This window comes from Pleurodeles waltl, chromosome 12 (assembly GCF_031143425.1).
Source record: "Pleurodeles waltl isolate 20211129_DDA chromosome 12, aPleWal1.hap1.20221129, whole genome shotgun sequence".
In the NCBI taxonomy this organism is placed as follows: Eukaryota; Metazoa; Chordata; class Amphibia; order Caudata; family Salamandridae; genus Pleurodeles; species Pleurodeles waltl.
The window spans coordinates 648,961,140-648,981,764 of record NC_090451.1 but is presented as its reverse complement, the minus strand read 5'-3'; the positions used below and the strand labels follow the sequence as shown (position 1 = coordinate 648,981,764).

The 20,625-nt window shown below is 47.6% G+C and overlaps 1 long non-coding RNA gene across 3 annotated transcripts in view; it reads left to right on the top strand.

Annotated features, from left to right (window-relative positions):
• LOC138268524 (uncharacterized) overlaps positions 1 to 20,625 on the top strand; it is a 144,788-nt gene that overhangs the window by 45,343 nt on the left and 78,820 nt on the right. The window contains exon 1 of one of the 3 annotated variants that reach the window (XR_011200023.1): positions 19,166 to 19,343. The exons of the other annotated variants lie outside the window; for them this stretch is intronic. This is a non-coding gene — a long non-coding RNA (uncharacterized lncRNA). Of the gene's footprint in view, positions 1 to 19,165; positions 19,344 to 20,625 lie in introns of those variants that run through there. 3 annotated transcript variants of the gene reach the window in all.

The following is a 20,625-nucleotide window of genomic DNA, read 5'->3' as shown; positions in this document are numbered from 1 at the left end:
TGTAAGAAAAGGCCCCGTGAGTGATCATAGTTATTGGTATCTGGTTTGGTGTCAAGCGCTAGAAACGCCCCTGGGTTACACCTCCTAAGCAGCAAAAATAGCAACGAGAAGTTGAGAGAGTTTTTTCCTCAAGTACTCAGTCAGTTGCACTAAAACTTCACAATTATTTGCCAGATTGTTCTGTTTTTCCTATGAAAGATGTCATTGTTTATAATTTTACCAATATTTACTCATCTTGGCCTTGCATGTATAGAATTGATTGCCCAGACGACTCGTATTTTTCTATTGAAACAGAAAGAGGCCCATTACATTTGCATTTTGAAGCTTAGCTCCAATTTGGACTGTGGCTCTGCCCCGCGCCAGGTCCTCAAGTGAGCAATTGTATCTTCTGAATCGTCCATGGACCTCGGCCTGGCTGCTGGACCGATCAGAGTACAGTGCGTGCATCTCAGACGGGCTGCTGTGCCTTCAAAGGGACAGTACCAAAACATGTCTGCTCTATTGTAACAGTTCGGTTCACAGGTGTGTTGGCGAGCTGAGCAGAGAGGCTAAGGAAAGAATGGTTGAAGACTGTGAACATCCCTCTTGCACACCTGAGTAGATGTGATGTTCACTGGTGGTGAGTGTGAAATGCTTGTGTGGCTAAGGTAGACTTTGGGTACCAACTCCTTCAACCTGCCACTGTTCACTACATGCGCCTCCGCCTCTGTTATAATTGTGTGACCGACACTTCTCCAGCCCTGTCTGCCTAGCCTGAGGGATAGCCCCGCTGTCTAAAGAATCACCCAAAGCAGAGGTCCAGATACAACCTGGAGTGGGTAACCCGACGTTTAGCTCTAAAGTTACAGTAAAACTCATGGATCTCTAGAGGGCGCTGTTCATCTGGATTTCCTCTGACAGACTATCCAGCCACTGATGTGCCCTATTACCGAGAAGCCGCGCTTGCCATCACAAGCTACTTGCCCACCTGCCACATTGTATAAGAAATTTGGGAAATCCCCAAATTTAGTGTTATCTGAAACTTACATTTAAAAAAAAAAAAACAAATAGAGATATATTGGAAATTTCTGCCCACCACACCTGAAAAGACTTGGCAAGATTGTTTTGCTCAAACGAGTCTCCCATTGTTGTCTTGTGTCACTTTTGTATGTAACGTGTGTCCACCCCCAAACAAATTCACGTGCAATGACAGTGTCATTTTTTGTGCTTTTCATATCATTTTGAAGGTCAATTTACACGATTTTGCACATCCCTATGTACAAAATCAGGCAGCAAGTTTGGACCTCCATGGGAAGATTGAAGACACATCTAAAAGTTTGAATGTACTCGATTGGCTCTCATTGACTCCAGGATCAAGTTCATAGTACACTGCACTAGCGTGCACAACGCATACTTGTACAAGGCTCAAGCTAATTGCAGAAGCAGGCAACCCATTATATATTTCAACCAGCATCCTACAGATCACCCAGAGCAGGACCAACTACTAACCATAGTGCAAAAAGACAAACTCACCAGGCACAGACAGTGCTTAATTTGAGCTGGTTGTTGCCTGTAGGAGACACCGGCATTTATTTTTGGGGACCAACACTCATTTTTGCTCATCAGACTTTGGAACAGTGCTAGAGAGAGAAAAGCACGAAAAGAGATGGAAACAGTGACAAGTGAAGAAAGCAAGGGTTATACACAACATACAGGAGTGAGATAAAGAGGCCGGGGGTGGATTCAAGACTATGCAGCCTTGGTATTTGCACCCCTGACATTCAATCACGCTGGGTTCGGAGCAGAACTCCGAGCCCCCGGCAGTTAGTGTTTTACAAATTAAGTCCTGCTGGATGTCCAGAAATCGAGAACACAGGGCACTGAACTGCATTCCCCCAAGTTTGGTTGCTCGACCACATGATCTCCAGTTCACAAAGGCTTTACAACTAAACTGTTCAGAAAAGCATAGGAATGCGGTTTCAGACGCTCAGGTCAAGAACACTGGGTGTCCTGCGACTCGTAAGGATGTTTGTTTCCAGTGAATGACTTAAAGTGCCCACACCTGATAAATATGCGGGGGAGGGAGGGGGGGGGCAAAACACGCTGGCTAGCCCACCCCACTTCATCTTCTACCTCAATCTCTCTAATTCCATCCATTCTCTCTCTCCTTCTCTCTATCTCTGATATGTCACTCTCTGGCTAGCGAATCCCCTGGTGCAAGCTGCAATTCATCTCAAAACCGCCACCCCAGCCCACCGGGAAATACCCCGTGGAATAACCAGGCGGTGTATTCCAAAATACCACGACTAGAAACATCTCTCTCGCTGCAGGCCGTGCAAGGAAGTGGCAGCTCTCTGAGAATTATGTTCTCAGCATGCACCTCGGCGCATCCTGGCTCGAGTTCTCTCGGAGCCCCAGGGGCCTCGTGCACGCCGCAGGCCGCAATGACGCGCCCCTTGGACGAAGCAGGCACAGACCGGCTCTGAACGAGTTCCTGCCCTGTGCTCGTGTTGCAATAGGGCGAGAAAGCGAGGCGTGAGCAAAACATGTTTTTGTACATTAATGGCTCTAGCATCCACTGGGAAGAGCTCCAGCATCTCCCGAGAAGACCCAGGAAGAATTTCAGCACAAAGAGGCCATATCGTATGTACAGTGGCTTCCTTTAAAAAAACGCGATTCTGTACGCAGGGCAGCACTAGAAGTTTACTTAGGTGCATCCCAAGATCACACAGTTACAATTGCCTGAAAGTCAGAGCCAGGATTCATATGCGAATGAACATTGATGTTCAGGCGGCAGTTGATGGGGCTTGGAGATGGGGAGGTTATGGATGGAGGTTCTTATCCATGGGCACGAGGGGGCGACATTTGTGTGGGCAATGAGGGCACGAAGGTTCCCATCCTCTCCTCATATGATCTGGCATCAGTGGTCCGACTGGTGTAGCAGAACCTTTCAAGAACAACTGCGCCCATAATGCACGATGCCCTTCTAGAATACATGGAGCCTCACAGCTGGTCTTATAAGGTGAATTTAAGAATCATGAGAGTTCTATCAATAATCTTCCTAAAGGAGACCCAGATCACTTCCCTGCACAGATGCATAGGTAATAACAAGCGAAGGCTGACCAAATTGAATGGGGGGGAAGCTCACACTGACAAGTCTAATGAAGTTGAAGCTCACACTAGCAGTCTGGGAATGCAGAAGCTAACATTAACCTGCCTGAGAGAGAGAAGCTCACACTCACAAGTCTATGGAAGCTCACACCACCAGTCCAATGATGCAGAACTAACATTAACCTGCCTGAGAGAGCGGAAGCTCACACTGACCATTCTTTGGCAGTGGAAGTTCACACTAGAGGTCCAAGGACTCGGAAGCTAATATTAACCCGCCTGAGAGAGTGGAATCTCACAATTACCATTCTTTGGAAGTGGAAGCTCATACTAGCAGTCCATGGATGCAGAACTATCATTAACGTGCCTGAGAGAGGGGAGGCTCACAATGACCATTCTTTGGCAGTGGAAGTTCATATTCGCAGTCCAAGGAGGCGGAACTAACCTTATCGTGCCTGAGAAAAAAAGGAGCTTACAATGAGCAGACTATGGAAGTGGAAGCTCACACTAGCAGTCCAAGGATGCAGAAGCAACATTAACCTGTCTGAAAGAGGGGAAGCTCATACTGACCATTCTTTGGAAGTACAAGTTCACACTGGAAGTCCAAGGACGCAGAAGCTAACATTAACCCGCCTGTGAGATGGAAGCTCACACTGACCATTTTTGGCAGTGGAAGCTCACACTAGCAGTCCATGGATGCAGAGGCTAACATTAACCTGCCTGAGAGAGGGAAGCTTATAATGACCAGACTATGGAAGTGGGAGCTCATACCAGCAGTCCAAGGTTGCAGAGCTAACATTAACATGCCTGAGAGAGGGAAAGCCATCACTTACTAATCTTTGCAAGTGGAAGCTCAGACTAGTAGTTCTAGGAGGTGGAGGCTAACATTAACCTGCTTGAGAGAGGGAAGCACTCACTGGCATGTTTATAGAAGTGGAAGCTCACATTAGTAGTTTAAGTACGCAGAAGCTAACATTAACCTGCCTGAGAGAGGGAAGCTTATAATGACCAGACTATGGAAGTGGAAGCTCACACTAGCAGTTCAAGGTTGCAGAACTAACATTAACATGCCTGAGAGAGGGGAAGCCCACAATTACCAATCTTTGGAAGTGGAAGCTCACACTAGCGGTCCAAGGAGGTGGAAGCTAACATTAACCTACTGGAGAGAGAGGAGTCTTACACTGACCATTCTAAGGAAGTGGAAGCTCACACCACTAGCCAAGGGAAATGGATGCTAACATCAACCCGCCTGAGAGAGGGGAAGCTCACACTGATCTGCCCATGGAACTGGAAGCTCATTCTACCATTCCAAGGACGCAGAAGCTAACATTCACCTCTTTGAGAGAGGGAAGGCTGACAGTGACCAAACTTTGGAAGTGAAAGCTCACATTTACCAGTCTGTGAGAGAAGGCACACAGTTACCAGTCTCTGAAACTGGATGCTGAGAAGTAAAATCCTGGACAGTGGAACATCACCAAAAATTCAACTTGACCTTTCTACTAGAAGAGACTGACCAGGGAAGTTCACACTGACCAGTTCCAGGAAGTGGAAGCTCATCTGATCAGATGATCATTCTGGAAGGTTGCACAAAAAATACAAAGAAGCTTGGCCATGATAAGCCGTGCATGTAGTATCGTGAAGAGCGAAGGACAAGGTGGACAATCTTCTTCATATTTTTTCTGCAACCTTCCAGCATTAGGCAGACAGCCTTTTATTGAATATTTTAAGACAGTACGCTTTTCCTACTACGCTGTGACCTTGTCTTCAGTAGTATATGCCTTGAGAAAGTCTAGAAGACGAAACACGTGTCAGCTGTTTTCTTGGATGCATCATAGTTTGAAAAGAATAAATCTTAATCAATCACAAGACGCGTTCGGAACTCTCTTTGGTGCATTCTAATACTTACACAGACGTCTGTGGACTGCTTTGGTGTGCCCTGGCATTTTTCAACAACTACTGACCAGGGAAGCAGAAATTCGCACAAAGTAATCCAAGCCACAGGAAGTTCACACAGACCAACCCAAGGAAACTCACACCGACCAGTCCAGGGAAGTGGTAGCAAACCTGACCAGACTAGGAAAGAGGAGCTCACACTAGCCAGTCCAAAAGGAAGAGAGCTCACACTGACAATGGAAGTGGACGCTCAGTCAAACTAATCCAAGACAGAGAAAGATCCCCTTGACCAGTTCAAGTTAGTGGAAGCTGAGTAATGCAAGCTCACACTGACCAGTGAATGGAGTGGAAGCTAGCACTGACCAGCCCTAGGTAGTGGAAGCTCGCAATGACCAGATTACCAAAGAGAGCGACGGTCTAAGAGGGAGGAGGCTCACACTGACCAGTGTCCATCGCACTCCAATAGGGAAGCTCGCCATTACTCGTTAAGAATGTGAGGAATCATATTGGCCAATCTAAGTCCTGGGAGTTTGTTTTTTTGGCCTTAAGTTGCCTGACCTGAGGAGCTGAAAACTAGGTTCCTGTGCATCACAGTCTGGGAGCAATGGCTGTTGAAATGCAGGGAAGGGGTAGATTTTTCTGCATACATGTTTAATGTATGTTACAAGGGAGAAACGGTGCTGTTTAAAGGAATCTTCTTTGTGCTTTTATAATATACAGGCAGTGACTGTAAAATAACTTAGTGGGTTGAACTTTTGCTTTTTACAGGTTTCAGATTGAAATCTTGGCCAGGTTGATCGAGTCTTTCATCCCTGTGAGATTAGCAAATTAGTCCAAAATGTTATTTTTTAGTGTTTCTAATTGTGCATAAAAATATTAAATGTAAAGCGCTTTTGGTAGTAAAGAGTGCCATTGAAAAAGATTATTAGCGTTTAAAGTGGAATTACATATTTTGCCCTTTTCAAAGATTAATCTCACATGCAACAAGGAATATTTTCGTACCAAATTGTGTTATCCGGAATCAACCACCTCGGGGCATTGTTTCTTTGCCTTCTTTTTGCTTCTTTCAGAAACAGGTTACTTTTTGGTTTAATGTTTACTTGAGTTCAAAAGTGCCTAGAGAGACGGCTAGAGGCGCTATGAGAGTCTGTATCTCTTGCGCCTTAATCTTGCTCTCGCATCTTATTTCTCTACACACACGCCAAAAAGAATCGTTACTGCCACAGTAAAAAAAATAGGTTTTAGGGTGGGCAGAAATCGGGCCCAAGGCAAAATTAACGCTTGGCGGTAAGCAACGAAATGCTGCACCGTGCTTTAGAACTTTAAGAGTTGGGTAGGTTTTCAATATTGTCATGTATGTATAATTTACACTATACTGGCACGCTGTCATTTATATATAATGCACTCTATAATGGCACGCTGTCATTTATATATTCATTTATATATAATGCATACTATAAAGGCACGCTGTTATTTATTCGATCCCATTCTAGCCTATTTTGGCTGAGCTTCTTGGATCCTTTTCGTCTTTAAATCCCACATTTAAAGAATTCGCAGAATGGACCTCTACCTAGGTCTGTCATGCATCAGTAGACCTCCACAGAGCCCTCAGTGTACAGTGCTGTCCGTGTGTACATGCACAAGTGTTCACCACTGAGACACACTTGTGCCGACGTGTCGTATACGACTTTCCCATCACCAAGATGTTTACAGAGCTCTTGCAATGCACCGCTGACCTGGCATGTCAGGCCCCACTCTCACTGCAGAGACCTCCACAGAGCCCTCAGTGTACAGAGCTGGCCGTGTGTACATGCACCAGTGTTCACCACTGAGACACACTTGTGCCGACGTGTCGTGTACGACTGTCCCATCTCCAAGATGTTTACAGAGCTCTTGCAATGTACCGCTGACCTGGCATGTCAGGCACCGCTATCACTGCTGAGACCTCCAAAGAGCCCTCAGTGTACAGTGCTGTCCGTGTGTACATGCACCAGTGTTCACCACTGAGACACACCTGTGCCGACGTGTCGTGTACGACTGTCCCATCACCAATATCTTTACAGAGCTCTCGCAATGCACCGCTGACCTGGCATGTCAGGCCCCACTCTCACTGCAGAGACCTCCATAGAGCCCTCAGTATACAGTGCTGTCCATGTGAACATGCACCAGTGTTCACCACTGACACACACCTGTGCCGACGTGTTGTGTACGACTTTCCCATCACCAAGATGTTTACAGAGCTCTCGCAATGTACATTTGTCCTGGCATTTCAGGCACCTCTATCACTGCTGAGACCTTCACAGAGCTTTAATCTTAAGTGCTGTCCTTGTGTACATGCACCAGTGTTAACCACTGAGACACTCCTGTGCTGACCTGTCGTGTACGACTGTCCCATCAATGATTTATCTACAGAACTCTCAGAATGCACCACTGTCCTGGCATGTCAAGCACCACTGTCACTGTTGAGACCTTCACAGAGTACTCAGAATACAGTGCTGTCCTTGTCTACATGCACCAGTGTTCACTACTGAAACACACCTGTGCTGACCTTTTGTGTATAACTGACCCATCACCAAGATATTTACAGAGCTCTCACAAAGCACCTCTGTCCTGGCATGTCAGGCCCCACTCTCACTGCTGAGACCTCCATAGAGCCCTCAATGTAAAGTGCTGTCCTTGTGTACATGCACCAGTGTTCACCACTAAGACACACCTGTGCCGACGTGTTGTGTATGACTTAACCATCACCAAGATGTTTACAGAGCTCTCGCAATGCACATTTGTCCTGGCATGTCAGACACCGCTATCACTGCTGAGACCTTCACAAAGCCTTAATCTTACGTGCTGTCCTTGTGTACATACGCCATTGTTAACCACTCAGACACTCCTTTGCCGACCTGTTGTGTACGACTGTCCCATCAATGAGTTATCTACAGAGCTCTCAGAATGCACCTCTGTCCTGGCATGTCAGGCACCCAACTCACTGCTGAGAGCTTCACAGAGCCCTTAGAGTACCGTGTTGTCCTTGTGTACATGCACCAGTGTTCACCACTAACACACACTTGTGCCGAAGTGTCGTGTACGACTGTACGACTTTCCCATCACCAAGATGTTTACAGAGCTCTCAGAATGCACTGCTGGCCTGGCATGTCAGGCCCCACTCTCACTGCTGAGACCTCCATAGAGCCCTCAGCATACATTGCTGTCCTTGTCTACATGCACCAGTGTTCACCACTGAGACAACACCTGTGCCGACCTGTCGTGTCTGACTTTCTCATCACCAAGATGTTTACAGAGGTCTCACAATGCACCGCTGACCTGGCATGTGAGGCACCACTCTCACTGCTGAGACCTCCATAGAGCCCTCAGTGTACAGTGCTGTCCTTGTGTACATGCACCAGTGTTCACCACTCAGACACACCTGTGCGGACGTGTCGTGTACAATTTTCCCATCACCAAGATGTTTACACAGCTCTCACAATGCACCTCTGTCCTGACATGTCAGGGACCACTCTCACTGCTGAGACCTTCACATAGCTGTCAGAGTACAGTGCTGCCCTTGTGTACATGCACCAGTGTTCACCACTAAGACACCCCTATGCTGACCTGTTGTGTACGACTGTCCCATCAATGAAATCTCTACAGAGCTCTCACACTGCACCTCTGTCCTGGCATGCAGGCACCGCTTTCACTGCTGAGACGTTCACAAAGCCCTCAGAGTACAGTGCTGTCCTTGTGTACATGCACCAGTGTTCACTATTTAGACACACCTGTGCTGACCTGTTGTGTACAACAGTCCCATCACCAAGAAGTTTACAGAGGTCTCACAATGCACCTCTGTCGTGGCATGTCAGGCACCACTCTCACTGCTGAGACCTCCAGAGAGCCCTCAGTGTACAGTGCTGTCCTTGTGTACATGCACCAGTGTTCACCACTGACTGAGACACACCTGTGCCGACGTGTCGTGTATGACTTTCCCATCACCAAGGTTTTTACAGAGCTCTCACAATGCTCTGCTGACCTGGCATGTCAGGCCGCACTCTCACTTCTGAGACTTCCATAGAGCCGTCACTGTACAGTGCTGTCCTTGTGTACATGCACCAGTGTTCACCACTCAGACACACCTGTGCTGACGTGTTGTGTATGACTTTACATTCACCAAGATGTTTACAGAGCTCTCGCAATGCACATTTGTCCTGGCATGTCAGACACCGCTATCACTGCTGAGACCTTCACAGAGCCTTAATCTTAAGTGCTGTCCTTGTGTATATACACTGTTGTTAACCACTGAGACACTCCTTTGCAGACCTGTTGTGTATGACTGTCCCATCAATGAGTTATCTACAGAGCTCTCAGAATGCACCTCTGTCCTGGCATGTCAAGCACCACTATCACTGTTGAGACATTCACAGAACCCTCAGAGTACAGGGCAGTCCTTGTGTACATGCACCACTGTTCACTACTTATACACACCTGTGCCAACCTGTTGTGTACAACTTTCCCATCACAAAGATGTTTACAGAGCTCTCACAATGCACCGCTGACCTGGCATGTCAGGCACCACTCTCACTGATGAGACCTCCATAGAGCCTTCAGCATACATTGCTGTCCTTGTCTACATGCACCAGTGTTCACCACTGAGACACATCTGTGCCGACCTGTCGTGTCCGACTTTCTCATCACCAAGATGTTTACAGAGCTCCCACAATGCACCGCTGACCTGGCATGTCAGGCCCCACTCTCACTGCTGAGACCTCCATAGAGCCCTCAGTGTACAGTGCTGGCCTTGTGTACATGCACCAGTGTTCACCACTCAGACACACCTGTGCGGACGTGTTGTGTGCGATTTTCCCATCACCAAGATGTTTACAGAGCTCTCGCAATGCACATTTGTCCTGGCATGTCAGGCACAGCTATCACTGCGGAGACATTCACAAAGCCTTAATCTTAAGTGCTGTCCTTGTGTACATGCACCAGTGTTAACCACTCAGACACTCCTGTGGTGACCTGTCGTGTACGACTGTCCCATCAATAAGTTATCTACAGAGCTCTCAGAATGCGCCTCTGTCCTGGCATGTCAGACACCACTATCACTGTTGAGACCGTCACAGAGCCCTCAGAGTGCAGTGCTGTCCTTGTGTACATGCACCAGTGTTCACTACTGAGACACACCTGTGCTGCCCTGTTGTGTACAACTGTCCCATCACCAACATGTTTACAGAGCTCTCACAATGCACATCTGTCCTGGCATGTCAGGCACCACTCTCACTGCTGAGACCTCCATAGAGCCCTCAGTGTACAAGGCTGTCCTTGTCTACATGCACCAGTGTTCACCACTAAGACACACCTGTGCCGACGTGTCGTGTACGACTTTCCCATCACCAAGATGTTTACAGAGCTCTCAGAATGCACCTCTGCCCTGGCATGTCAGGCAGCACTTTCACTGCTGAGATCTTCACAGAGCCCTCAGAGTACAGTGCTGTCCTTGTGTACATGCACCAGTTTTCACCATTGAGACACTCCTGTGCTGACCTGTCGCATACGGCTGTCCCATCAATGACATATCTGCAGAGCTCTCACAATGCACCTTTCTCCTGGCATGTCAGGCACCACTCTCACTGCTGAGACCTTCACAGTCCCTCAATCTTAAGTGCTGTCCTTGTCTACATGCACCAGTGTTAACCACTGAGACACTCTTGTGCCGACCTGTCTTGTAGGATTGTCCCATCAATGAGTTATCTACAGAGCTCTCAAAATGCACCTCCGTCCTGGCATCTCAGACACCACTATCACTGTTGAGACGTTCACAGAGCCCTCAGAGTACAGTGCTGTCCTTGTGTACATGCATCAGTGTTCACTACTTAGACACACCTGTGCCGACCTGTTGTATACGACTTTCCCATCACCAAGAAGTTTACAGAGGTCTCACAATGCACCTCTGTCCTGGCATGTCAGGCACCACTCTCACTGCTGAGACCTCCACATAGCTGTCAGAGTACAGTGCTGTCCTTTTCTACATGCACCAGTGTTCACCACTGAGACACACCTGTGCCGACGTGTTGTGTATGACTTTCCCATCACCAAGATGTTTACAGAGCTCTCGCAATATGCATTTGTCCTGGCATGTCAGGCACCACTCCCACTGCTGAGCCCTTCACATAGCTGTCAGAGTACAGTGCTGTCCTTTTGTACATTCACCGGTGTTCACCACTGAGACACACCTGTGCTAACCCGTTGTGCACGACTGTCCCATCAATGAAATCTCTACAGAGCTCTCACACTGCACCTCTGTCCTGGCATGTCAGGTACCACTCTCACTGCTGAGACCTACACAGAGCCCTCAGAGTACAGTGCTGTCCTTGTTTACATGCACCAGTGTTCACCACTAAGACACACCTGTGCTGACGTGTCGTGTACGACTTTCCCATCACCAAGATATTTACAGAGCTCTCACAATGCACCTCTGTCCTGGCATGCCAGGCACCACTGTCACTGCTGAGACCTCCATAGAGCCTTCAGCATACATTGCTGTCCTTGTGTACATGCACGAGTGTCCACCATTGAGACACTCCTGTGCTGACCTCTCGCATACGGCTGTCCCCTCAATGAGATATCTGCAGAGCTCTCACAATGCACCTTTCTCCTGGCATGTCAGGCACCACTCTCACTGCCAAGACATTCACAGTTCCTCAATCTTAAGTGCTGTCCTTGTGAACATGCACCAGTGTTAACCACTGAGACACTCCTGTGCTGACCTGTCGTGTACGACTGTCCCATCAATAATTTATCTACAGAGCTCTCAGAATGCTCCTCTGTCCTGGCATGTCAAGCACCCCTATAACTGTTGAGACCTTCACAAAGCCCTCAGTGTACAGTGCTGTTCTTGTCTACATGCACCATTGTTCACTACTGAGACAATCCTGGGCTGCCCTGTTGTGTACAGCTGTCCCATCACCAAGAAGTTTCCAGAGCTCTCACAATACACCTCTGTCGTGGCATATCAGGCACCACTCTCACTGCTGAGACCTCCACATAGCTGTCAGAGTACAGTGCTGTCCTTTTCTACATGCACCAGTGTTCACCACTGAGACACACCTGTGCTGACTCGTTGGGTACGACTGTCCCATCAATGAAATCTCTACAGAGTTCTCACACTGCACTTCTGTCCTGGCATGTCAGGCACCACTCTCACTGCTGAGACCTCCATAGAGCCCTCAGTGTACAGTGCTGTCCTTGTGTACATGCACCAGTGTTCACCACTGAAACACACCAGTGGCAACGTTTCGTGTATGACTTTCCCATCACCAAGGTGTTTACAGAGCTCTCACAATGCGCCACTGACCTGGCATGTCAGGCCCCACTCTCACTGCTGAGACCTCCACAGAGCCCTCACTGTACAGTGCTGTCCTTGTGTACATGCACCAGTGTTCACCACTCAGACACACCTGTGCCGACGTGTGGTGTATGACTTTCCCATCACCAAGATGTTTACAGAGCTCTCGCAATGCACATTTGTCCTGGCCTGTCAGACACCGCTATCACTGTTGAGACCTTCACAGAGACTTAACCTTAAGTGCTGTCCTTGTGTACATACACCAGTGTTAACCACTGAGACACTCCTGTGCTGACCTGTCGTGTACGACTGTCCCATCAATGAAATCTCTACAGAGCACTCACACTGTACCTCTGTCCTGGCATGCAGGCAGCACTCTCACTGCTGAGAGCTTCACAGACCCCTCAGAGTACGGTGCTGTCCTTGTGTAGATGCACCAGTGTTCACCACTGTAACACACCTGTGCTGACGTGTTGTGTACGACTTTCCCATCACCAAGATGTTTACAGAGCTCTCACAATGCACCGCTGACCTGGCATGTCAGGCACCACACTCACTGGTGAGACCTCCATAGAGCCCTCAGCATACATTGCTGCCCTTGTCTACATGCACCGGTGTTCACCACTGAGACACACCTGTGCCGACCTCTCGTGTTCGACTTTCCCATCACCAAGATGTTTGCAGAGCTCTTGCAATGCACATTTGTCCTGGCATTTCAGGTATCGCTATCACTGCTGAGACATTCACAGAGCCTTAATCTTAAGGGTTGTCCTTGTGTACATGCACCAGTGTTAGCCACTCAGACACTCCTTTGCTGACCTGTTGTGTATGACTGTCCCGTCAATAAGTTATCTACAGAGCTCTCAGAATGCACCTCTGTCTTGGCATATCAGACACCACTATCACTGTTGAGACCGTCACAGAGCCCTCAGAGTACAGTGCTGTCCTTGTGTACGTGCACCAGTGTTCCTTACTGAGTCACAAATGTGCTGCCCTGTTGTGTACAACTGTCCCATCACCAAGATGTTTACAGAGCTCTCACAATGAACCTCTGTCCTGGCATGTCAGGCGCCACTCTCACTGCTGAGACCTCCACATAGCTGTCAGAGTACAGTGCTATCCTTTTATACATGCACCAGTGTTCACCACTGAGACACACCTGTGCTGAACTGTTGTGTATAACTGCCCCATCAATGAAATCTCTACAGAGCTCTCACACTGCACCTCCTCCTGGCATGTCAGACACCACTTCCACTGATGAGAGGTTCTCAGAGCCCTCAGTGTACAGTGCTGTCCTTGTGTACATGCACCAGTGTTCATCACTGAGGCACACCTGTGCCGACCTGTCGTGTATGACTTTACCATCACCAAGATGTTTACAGAGCTCTCACAATGCACCGCTGACCTGGCATGTCAGTCCCCACTCTCATTGCTGAGACCTCCATAGAGCCCTCAGTGTACTGTGCTGTCCTTGTGTACATGCACCAGTGTTCACCACTCAGACCACCTGTGCGGACGTGTCTTGTACGATTTTTCCATCACCAAGATGTTTACCAAGCTCTCGCAATGCACATTTGTCCTGGCATGTCAGGCGCCGCTATCACTGCTGAGACATTCACAGAGCCTTAATCTTAAGTGCTGTCCTTCTGTACATGCACCAGTGTTAACCACTCAGACACTCCTTTACTGACCTGTCGTGTACGACTGTCCCATCAATAAGTTATCTACAGAGCTCTCGGAATGCTCCTCTGTCCTGGCATGTCAAGCACCCGTATCACTGTTCAGACCTTCACAAAGCTCTCAGTGTACAGTGCTGTTCTTGTCTCCATGCACCAGTGTTCACTACTGAGACACACCTGTGCTGCCCTGTTGTGTACAACTGTCCCATCACCAAGATGTTTACAGAGCTCTCACAATGCACATCTGTCCTGGCATGTCAGGCCCTACTCTCACAGCTGAGACCTCCGCAGAGCCCTCTGTGTACAATGCTGTCCTTGTGTACATGCACCAGTGTTCACCACTGAGACACACCTGTGCCGACGTGTCGTGTACGACTTTCCCATTACCAAGATGTTTCCAGAGCTCTCGCAATGCACATTTGTCCTGGCATGTCAGGCACCACGCTCACTGTTGAGACCTCCATAGAACCCTCAGTCTTGAGTGCTGTCCTTGTCTCCATGCACCAGTGTTCACCACTGAGACACACCTGTGCCACTCTGTTGTGTACGATTGTCCCATCAATTAAATCTCTGAAGAGCTCTCACACTGCACCTCTGTCCTGGCATGTCAGGCACCTCTGTCACTGCTGAGACCTCCACAGAGCCCTCAGTCTTCGGTGCTGTCCTTGTGTACATGCACCAGTGTCCCGCATTTGGGATGCGCCTCTGCCGGTCTGTCGTGTACAACTGTCCTGTCCCTGAGATACTTGCGGGTCTCTCACAGATCACCTCCATCTTATCTTGCCTCATGGTGTAGAATCCGTGTACTGGACCCATTCCTCTCTACCCCTTGCCTATAGAATGCACAAGCACCCTAATACTGATACATCGACTGACATTTTATGTGACACACCCACAAACACCCACGATGCACCTCTATCCGGACCTGGAATGTGCACTTTTTATTCTCGCACTGAGACCGCCCCAGCACTCTCATTCGAGTCCCTAGGGGTGAGGTCGCTTTCATAGTACCTTTCAAAACATAGACCCGCATTTAGTTGCAACTCCTATGTACAAGGTTCTTGTAGTTCTGGGTGTTTTCGTGCTTACGAATATCTACCAATCCAGCTATAAATACAAGCCTTCAGTGGTTCTAGTGAATGACTGGGCCGCCTGCCAAAGTCTCATCTCTAGTGGAAACCCGCCCTTCCACCTCCAGTGTTTGGTCGGGGATCATGACTGTCATGGCTGACAGGATCTGGGTGAAAGGTCGGGCGGCTCCCTCGCACGGCTGCAGAGTCCCCGCTTCCTACGTGTGACCTCGGGGCGCCCCTGACACGATCTGTCTGGGTTTGGTTTCTGCCCTGACCCCTGGGGTGCGAGAGGGTAAGAGAGGCTAATTTAGGCAGTGCCGGACCGCTGACCTTTGGGCAACGGTGCTGATTGGACAAAAGAGCGCCCCTGTTTACGTGCTAGGGCGAGGGGTGAGCAGACACGTAGGTGTAAAAACGAGGCTGTAGTTTTGGATGTACGGTGGCACGCCTGTGTGTGACCTTCTCGTCAAAGATGTAAATTCTACCGAGGCTGACTTAGCTGTTCATGCGTCTGAGGTCAATAGAATGTGAACAGCCTAGTTAGGAGAACGGCGGCATATTTTTAAGAGAGCTTCAAAACACGGCGTGCATATTTCAAGTTATTTTAATAGTAGGCCTTTTTTGGTTTACTTTAGATAATGGCACCCATTTTATCCACGACTAAGATGAAAGGTTGAACTGCGCTGTGACTATCAATTTACGGACGAATCACAGCAACAGTTCAATTAACACATTTTGCAAAATCGTGGGTGCAATAAATTGTTATAGATGTATGGATAGATGGGTGAATGAGTGATTAATTGATGGATTTATGCGGCGGTCTTTCTAAAACTGTTTCAGGATTAGACTATGCCCTTTAGAATGAACCGAAGAGCAGGGATGGGCAGCGCTACCTGGCATTGGATTCTGCTAACATAGCACCTCTCACAATAACAGCCTATTTCAGAACCTAGAATTAACATCCCCAGTCCTGCCTTTAATTGGAGACAAAGTGGAAAGCTGCCCAGCGAGGGCTCTGCCAGGCACGAGCCGACCACGCAGGCTGTGGGTGCGCTGGAAGATCATCCAATCCGAGAGCCCGCTGTCTTCCGGGATAACCAATGAGGTGCCTGGCACGCCGTGGTGCTGAGGAGGATGGAGGCGAGGCAGCTGGGAGAAGTATTTGGCAGTCACAAAAACAAGATATGATATGAGTGCCCTCCGTGGACCGAACTGGGCTCAGGCCAGTTCTTTTCAGCGTCTCTGCAGAGCCCGGCTCCTCAGGTTTAATTGAGGAGACCGCATGGTGCGGAAACTAATTCTGGGCATCGCCTTTAAAATGAATGACAAAGTGTAAACTTTCAGGAGGAAAATTCAGCTTGCAAGGTAAATTTTACTGACACATCTGCTGAGGACAAGCAATTAAATAACTGATGTACAGGCTAAAATAGATTTATGTTCTTTGGCTTGATTAATGCGTAGTGGAACCGAGCAAACATTCACATCCAACTGTGCTGAAATAAAAAATGAGAAACTAACAAACATATGCACAGACCCCCTAGTCTTCTTTCGCCTCTCTGATCTCTTCCATGGAACACGTAACACAATAAAAACTGGGCTACACTCACCTGGTGCAGGCTTGGAGGCTTTGGCGTAGAGGGGTCTGTGCCCCTGTGGTAACCCGCCAGAGTGAACCCACACCAAGTAAACGCCAACAGGGAAGCGATCAGTCAGCTCGCCCCTCCATCGGTGACATGGCAAGCAGGAAACCTGAGCCGGATAACCCACCAACCAGAAAAGGTGCTTCAGGCGACTCACCAACAGTTAAATGCAGCTAGGTAGTGCCAACAGGACATAAACACAAGTTCCTCGTCTATGCTGGAGTTTAATAGTGAAAGCACCAATGGGAAAATGTACACCGGGTATTGTACCAACAGAGAAACACAACCCAGGAAACCAACCAACAGCGAGGCACTTGCCAGAGAACGCTTCAGCAGGTTAATGCATGCAGGAAACCACCAACAGGGAAAAACAACCAACGAATTAAAAAGTGTGCGCTAGAAAGCCCCCCCAGCAAGGACAGAGATGCTATGTAATGTCCAATGGGGACAGGATCTCCCAATTTCAGTCCCTTTCGAAATGTGAGCGAGGTAATCAACCAAAAGGTAAATAGCACGGAAACATTGTACCAGGTAAACAGCCAGCAAGAAAATGTACCACAGGACAACCATCAATGTGGAACCATGTCGAGCAAACCCAAAAGGTAAACAACAGGAAAACATAAATGAGGTAAACTCCAAAAAAGAAAGTGCACTCCAGGTCACCACAGAACAGATGTCTCAGAAAGCCTCCTTTGTCTGGTTGTTCCTCTTATTCAAGTAAAGATTGCCTCTGATTAACGTCACCCATATCCTTGTCACCATTGATGGGGGGGGGGGGGGTGAATTAGAGCCCTGGTTGCTGCCTGCAGATTTACCCCTTGCAGTCAGGGCCGTCTTTAGTGCTAGTGGTGCCCTGTGTGACAGTCTTTGTTGGCGGCCCCCTACCCCACCCCTCGAATTCACTCCTTACTACCAGGCATATGTACCCCCATATCTACAAACCCCCCTTTCACATACATTCATTTGTTTTAAAGTGCTTGTAAAGGCTGGCTTTACTAATACACTCTGCTATCCACTTAAAACATAGTTCTGTCCTTTGCAGCAGATACATTAACACTCTGAGCTACTTTATGAAGAGTCAGAACTGCCACTAGACAAAACTCCCATCTCTCTCCCTAGCAGGAACATTAATCACAAGAGGTTTCTTGACATTTTAATTGTTTCCTGAAGGCTGGACACACAAGGAACTTTCAGCAGCTTCTTTTAAATCGCATGTTTCATAAGTTATTGCTAAAAACAGCCCCCCCTTGAGGTCAGCGCCCCCCCAATCCAGGTCAGCTCATGGTGCGGCCGCACCGCTCACACCACCCTAAAGCCAGCCCTGCTTGCAGTGAAGCTCATCGGCATGGGTCATTATTGTTTTACCCACTGATTCACTCGCTCACTCCAGTACTGATAATATCCAATTCTAAGGGGACCATAAGCAAGCAAAACTAATGACATGGCCAGGAATTCTGTCTGACTGGCATAGGCCACACTTTGCAGGGAGTTTCCTAAAAGTTATTGATAGCAAAGTGGATATTCTGCTGCTTGACACCAAGCACACTGCGACCCTCTAATCAACTCAAGCCCCTGCATTCAACCTTGGTCAGTGAATCAACCCACCTGCAATAAAGTGAACAAATATGAAGTTTATACTGAGTCCAAAATTACCCTGGACACCCAGGAGACCTCAGAGGTCCTCCGCTTCTTCTGCTTTTTTGGACACATCCTCTCCTGAAGCCATCTTGGAGAAGTACAACATCTTCAACTCTGACCGAAATTAATTCAACCTACCCTGCATTGTCCAGACAGCCAACTTCCAACCACTAAGTGATCCAGAACTCTCTGCAGGATTGGTAGTGGGGAAGCAGAACAAAGGAAGTCATCTCACAAATACTGAAATCCCTGCTCTAGCTCAATGCTAACTCATGAGCCACCTCACAACCATCCAGCAACAAATTATGGCCCCATAGCTTTGGACATGCCACACGGTTCACTGGAAAAGTTCTCTCCAGATCCCATGAGCCCACAGCAGGAGGTCAAAACTTTGCAGGTTAATGACCTTTACTATAGAATATATTGAAAATTAACATCTTTAACAATGTCAATACCTCACTGCAAAGCTACCAAGCTTGCAAAAAGCTATTCTTCTTGCAACAAAGTTGACCACACCTCATTACAGTGCTGAGAACTATGAAAGGCCAATGACCTCGCACTAAGCCCAGCAATTTTGCAAAAATGGCATGCACCACACAGCAAAGCCACTCATCACCACGCAGCAAAGATGACCACCTTGCTGAAGTGTTCATAGTCTCTCACCAAAACGAGTAACCTGATTTGCAAAAAAAACTTTGTTGTCTGACCCAACTTCTTCAAACACCACTCCAGGAACATAGTGAGGAGTACCATTCGTGGAGCCACGCTATTTCAGTATTTTCATTAGTTGTGCTTTTGACTTCGTCTTGTAGGCAACTTCCTCTGCACGACAGCTCTTGAACCCAAATTCAGTTCTATCAGACTTCACAATATCTGCAGTAACATAGATACAAAAAAGTGAAATCAGAGAAAAAAAAGTGGAATTTCAAAATGCAAACAGAAGGAAAAGGTGGGTTGGTCCAGCTTAATATTGAACAAGGAACATGAAGATCTCATGAAGGTAGGTCGGGTGGATTCTTTATTAATATCTTTTCCAAGACATTTGCAGGTGTTATTCTGTAGCGAAAACAGCACTGATGAGATTTAGAGGTGGGAAGGAAATAAGGATGGAGGTGCAACCTTGGAGGACTTCAAATATCTGTGTGTCTCTTGGGATAAATTTAATGTAGGTAACTAGCTGCCTCAAGTAGTATGGAAATAGATGACCAAACTAGTGCAGTGTAAGGGCCTCGACTGCTACTGGAGGGTGAGGACCAAAACTGGTGCTGTAAAATGAGAGTCCAGTGCTTGTCTGGTTGTGCACTGGTCCAGGTTCATTGTTCATCATTCCATCAGCTGATAAAGAAAGAGAGGCGGAGAGGGTGCTCAGATGCCTGGAAATAGCTGCAAGCCAAAAGTGCATTTAAGTGAGCAAGATAGTGGAGAGGTGTGGGGAGCCATAGGATTGGCCGGGCAATTTATAATCCAATCATAATTCAGTTCACAGTGTGTCTCAGTCCAAGGTGGTGACTGGGTGGCTTATCCGGCTATGTTTGGCTGCAGTGCCAGGAATGAAAACAATTAACCTGGGACTACATAATTTAGACGGCAAGACGTGGCAAAAGAAATGGAGTTGAGTCATGGGCAGCAGAGTCATGAAAAGAAGAGTCTGATTGTCAATGTATACTTTTATTAAGCGTCTGCAGCAATGAAATTGGCAACAAGGACAAATGGGACAGTTAATAAATTCTGGCTTACTTAAGCAATGACAAAAAGGCTGCATTTTAAAATAGCTTATGGGGCTAAGGTACCTCCCGCAGATGTCTTTGTGTGCCCAGGAATTTTCAGTACAGTGAGAAACTCTGGCGATTAATGCACATGTGCTAGAGAGATCTGTGTTTTGTCTAGTCACAGATTTGACTCACAAAGTAACATATGGGGTTAATGTTCCCAATGCAAAGCATAACATGTAACATGCAGACCAAAGATTTATATTTTATGCGTATAGCTCATTGAGTTTCTGCCTTTGTCACAGGCTTCTTTTTGTTGCTTTCAGTTCATAAGTTACAGTCCTAATATAGCACAATGAGCTATGAAGTGGCATCAATGAGCTGCATGGAAAATGCCAGGCATGTGTTTAGAATGTTATTATTGTTTTCTCAATCTTTTATTGTTCAGAGGTAGCTAAAAGGGATTCTTTGGGTAGGAGTAAAGCCTTACTAGCCGAGATAGCCCCAACCACTGACTTATGTTTTACAACCTAACTACATGTTCCTCCAGACCAAGCACTCTTAAGCTATAAT